Genomic DNA, 4,926 nt, shown 5'->3' with positions numbered 1-4,926 from the left:
AACGCTCGACTCAAGATCCCCAAGGTAACAGACGAGGCCATCATCTCAGCGTTCTCCGATGGCGTCCGTGACATCAAGATGAAGGAGGAGCTCGCCATCCATGAGGAATTGTGCACGTATCTGGAGTTGTACAACCTGGCGACCAAGTGCGCAAGAGCTGAGGAAGGACGCATGTCCCTCCTCGAGCTTCCAGCTGCTGACCCAGAAGAAAAGAAGGCCAAGGCCAAGGACGTGAAGTGCAAAGGAGCAGCCGTGCTCGCAGCAGAACCAAACACGAAGCGCGGCAGGGACCAACTGGAGTCGTCCAAGGGCAGCCGACCGTTCTGCGCCTACCACACTTCCACACCCACAACACCAATGAATGCCAGGAGCTCAGGGCCGTTCGAGAAGGACGCTTCGGTCGACGCCCCGAGCGCAACGAATGGGGCTACGACTAAGGAGAAGGACGAGGCAGAGGATGATGGGGCGACCGTGGCCCTCGCCAGGAGTGGCATGACCAACCTCGCGAGGATCGCTGGCAGGACCAGCCTCGCGAGGGAGCCTAGAGGTATCAGCTTTGCGAGGACCGCCCGCAGGGCAACGCATGCCTTCCTCCTCTGCCGCCACCGCCATTAAGGAATGATGACCACCACCAGGACAAGGGGCCTGGGGGCTTCCAGGAACCGCGTGCTATCGCTTGCATCTTGGGCGGAGCTCAGGCCCCAGCCTCTCAGCGCATCTTCAAGCAGTTCGCTCGCGAGGTGAATGCAGTCCTCCCCAGGCTCGAGGCTACGCGCCCGCTTAGGTGGTCCAAGTGCGCCATCACTTTCAGCTCGGCAGATCAACTCAAGTGTGCAGCTACTGCTGGCGTCCTCCCGAAGCATTATTCCCCAGTCATCAGCAACGTGCAAGTCACCAGGAAACTCATCGATGGCGGCGCAGGGTTTAACGTCCTATCCGTGGAGATGTTCGACAACCTTCAAGTGCCATATGATCAACTACAGCCTACCAAGCCTTTCTCAGGAGTTACTGACGGCTCCACCACCCAGATAGGGCAGGTCCGCCTCCCTGTCACCTTCGGCCAGCGTGACAACTACCGCACCGAGCTCATCGACTTAGACGTCGCCCACATTCACCTGCCATATAATGCTATCCTCGGGTATCCAGCCCTGGCCAAGTTCATGGCGGTGACCCACCATGGCTACAATGTCCTCAAGATGCCAGGGAGCGGCGGGATCATCACGGTCCCCTACGAAGAGAGATATGCGGTGTGCTCCCTCGAGCGCACCTTCCAAGCCGCATCAATCGAGGACCCAGACAGCAGGGGCGAGGATCCTCCTGAGGTAGTCCCCAAGAAGAAGAAGACATCGCTCAGCTCCAGGCCTCGGGAGGATGGCATCTCAGGAGGTGCCGCATCAGGATCAGCGCCCGTGCAAGGGGCGCCTCCTTCCATCGCATAGGAAGGCACACCCGGCACCCTCCTCAGGCAGGGCTCGGGGGCTCTCTTCTGGAGGGCCTTGGACTTTGCCAACATCACGAGGGAGGCGCTCAGGGCGTGGAGGCACCACTTGGAGGCGTGCTTCGCGGCACGTTTCCCTCAGGAGGTCTCAGGGCGTGGTAAGCCCAGCGTTCATGAGTTCATCACCAAGGCTACTCAGGAGCTTCAGGAAGCAAGAGCCATGCACGGCGACCGCCGCTTGCCTGGCGTGGCCCCCCATCTAGGTGAGGATGGTGGGCTGCGCGTCTACATCGACGTCCCTAGGCTCAACCGAGCCACATCTCAGGAGCGCCTCAGGCCTTCGCTCGTGGGATGCTGCGAGGGTCCACCACACAGCTACGTTCGCATGCCTTTCAGCCTGTCGAACGCGGCAGCCACCTTCCAGCATCACCTGTAGAGCATTCTGGCGGCTCAGGAGGCCAGGCACCATGCAGTCCTGGCAGAGATGGAGACAGTCCTCAAGGAGCCCCTGGACCCGCAAAGCCTCCCGAGGCTCAGGGCTCCAGCGGCTTGTGAGGGTCGGCCTCATCACCACGCATCTTCAGCTACTCCGACACCCCCTCTACAATGGAACCAGGTGACATCTTCGAAGTTCATTTCAGCTGGGAGCGCCCTCAGGGCTGCATCATTCCCAGACCGTGTGGGTCCATTCCTGTGGCATGCATATTTTACTTATGTCTTCAGTTTAACTTGCTGGGGGCGCCCCTCGGGCTGCATCATCCCCAAGCCGCTCGGGCCTGACCCAATGGCATGTATCCATTCTCCATTTGCCTAAGCTGATTTGCCTTTCATGCTTAACCTGCCTGTGATTATCGCCCGCTGCCCGCTGTGGGCCTCCTCTCTCTCTCATGCAAATCGCTTGCGCATTGAAAGGGGGGCTCCTGAGCATCATGACTCAGGAGCTCTTACTGGCTCTCCAGCCCTCACCCCTTGGCCTTGTCCACGGCATTGCGACCTGGCATACCAGCGGTGGCTGAGCTCGCTCAATGGCCGGGACCTGAGGACGTAGAGCATTTGTATCTAACCATCTGGCAGGAACACACAACTGTCAAAGATCCAAGACCAGGCGCAACCCGCCTTGAGGTAGGGCTTCGTGAGTCCCGCGCTGGCTCACGAGTGCCCAGATACATGTCGTCTAGCCCTGCCGTGCAAGCCACGTGTTAGGGCGGGGCTGTACACGCCCCGGGGGCTCCTCCCGGACGGCCCCCCTCCCATGTAATAGTGGAAGCATGTAGGACCTTGAAGTATGTCTAGAGGGGGGGGGTGATTAGACTACTTGACCAATTAAAAACTTAACCTTTTCCCAATTTTAGTCTTTGGCAGATTTTAGCTATCTTAGCACAAGTCAAGCAATCCTCACACAATTCAAGCAAGCATGCAAAGAGTATATGAGCTGAGGAAATTAAAGCATGCAACTTGCAAGAATGTAAAGGGAAGGGTTTGGAGATTTCAAACGCAATTTGGAGACACGGTGATTTTTGAGCCGTGGTTCCGATAGGTGGTGCTATCGTACATCCACATTGATGGAGACTTCAACCCACGAAGGGTAACGGTTGCGCGAGTCCACGGAGGGCTCCACCCACGAAGGGTCCATGAAGAAGCAACCTTGTCTATCCCACCATGGCCGTCGCCCACGAAGGACTTGGCTCACTAGCGGTAGATCTTCACGAAGTAGGCGATCTCCTTGCCCTTACAAACTCCTTCGTTCAACTCCACAATCTTGTCGGAGGCTCCCAAGTGACACCTAGCCAATCTAGGAGACACCACTCTCCAAGAAGTAACAAATGGTGTGTTGATGATGAACTCCTTGCTCTTGTGCTTCAAATGATATTCTCCCCAACACTCAACTCTCTCTCATAGGATTTGGATCTGGAGGAAAGAAGATTTGAGTGGAAAGCAACTTGGGGAAGGCTAGAGATCAAGATTCATATGGTAGGAATGGAATATCTTGGCCTCAACACATGAGTAGGTAGTTCTCTCTCGGAAATGGTAAGTTGGAAGTGTAGGTTTGTTCTGATGGCTCTCTCTCCGAATGAAGAGGAGGTGGAGGGGTATATATAGCCTCCACACAAGATCTAACCGTTACACACAATTTACCAATCTCGGTGGGACCGAATCAACAAACTCGGTCGGACCGATTCAGTAAACCTAGTGACCGTTAGTGATTTCGCTGGGACCGACATGCAACTCAGTGGGACCGATATGGTTAGGGTTAGGGCATAACGTAATCTCAGTGAGACCGATTACACAAACTCGGTGAGAACGATTTTGGTAATTAGCTAACCAAAGAGTTGGTCAGGTAAACTCGATGGGACTGATTCGCTCTTTTCGGTGAGACCTAAATGTTACGAAAGGGAAACAGAGAGTTTACATTGCAATCTCGGTGGGACCGATTGCTCACTTCGGTTAGACCGAAACGTTACGAAGGGAAACAGAGAGATTACAATCCCATCTCGGTGAGACCGAGATCCCTATTGGTGAGACCGATTTGCCTAGGGTTTGTGGAAGTGGCTATGACATCTGAACTCGGTGGCGCCGGACAGAAAGAATTGGTGTGGCCGAGTTTGACTTTAGGTTTAGGTCATATGTGGATATGAGAAAGCGGTTGAGGATTTTTGGAGCATATCACTAAGCACTTGAAGCAAGAAACTCATTAAGCAACACCTCATCCCTTCTTGATAGTATTGGCTTTTCCTATAGACTCAATGTGATCTTGGATCACTAAAATATAAAATGTATAGTCTTGAGCTTTTGAGCTTAAGCCAATCCTTTTATCCTTAATATTTTGAGGGGTCCACTTTCATCATCCATGCCATGCCATTCATTGAGCTTTCCTGAAATATTTGTCTTGGAATAGTATTAGCTCAATGAGATATATGTTGTTATGAATTACCAAAACCACCTAGGGATAGTTGCACTTTCAATCTCCCCCTTTTTGGTAATTGTCGACAACATATAGATCAAAGCTTCGACAAATGATAATAAGATTGAAAAACATCGTCGCTTTGAGAAGTATGTGATAAGCAAGAGTTCCCCCTAAATTTGTGCATAGTTTAAGATTTGCTTTGGACTGCAAATGCACAAGGAATTGGGCTCATGGGTTACTCTTCCATGTCACATACATCTTGGTGGAGCGCTGAAAATAAGAAAGATTGAATACATGCAGTCATCACCAAGCAAAGTGAATGATCATATAAAGATAAATAAGATAATATCATCTAACAAGCATAAGTGTAGCTTATGATCAAACACATGATCATCAATGTCTCACAGATAATAGCATAGTATCTCTAGCAAGCAAAAGCAAACAAAGTTCAACCACGAAGATAAGAGAGAACAAAAGCAAACTCTCTCTCTCTCTCGAAGCCTATGATCTATACATTTTTCTCCCCCTTTGGCAACAAGTTACCAAAAAGTTCCTAGAAAATGCATAGTACTATTTCGTCTCT

The sequence above is a fragment of the Triticum aestivum genome, chromosome 7B, assembly GCF_018294505.1.
Source record: "Triticum aestivum cultivar Chinese Spring chromosome 7B, IWGSC CS RefSeq v2.1, whole genome shotgun sequence".
Lineage (NCBI taxonomy): Eukaryota > Viridiplantae > Streptophyta > Magnoliopsida > Poales > Poaceae > Triticum > Triticum aestivum.
Note: the sequence above shows the minus strand (reverse complement) of the source record.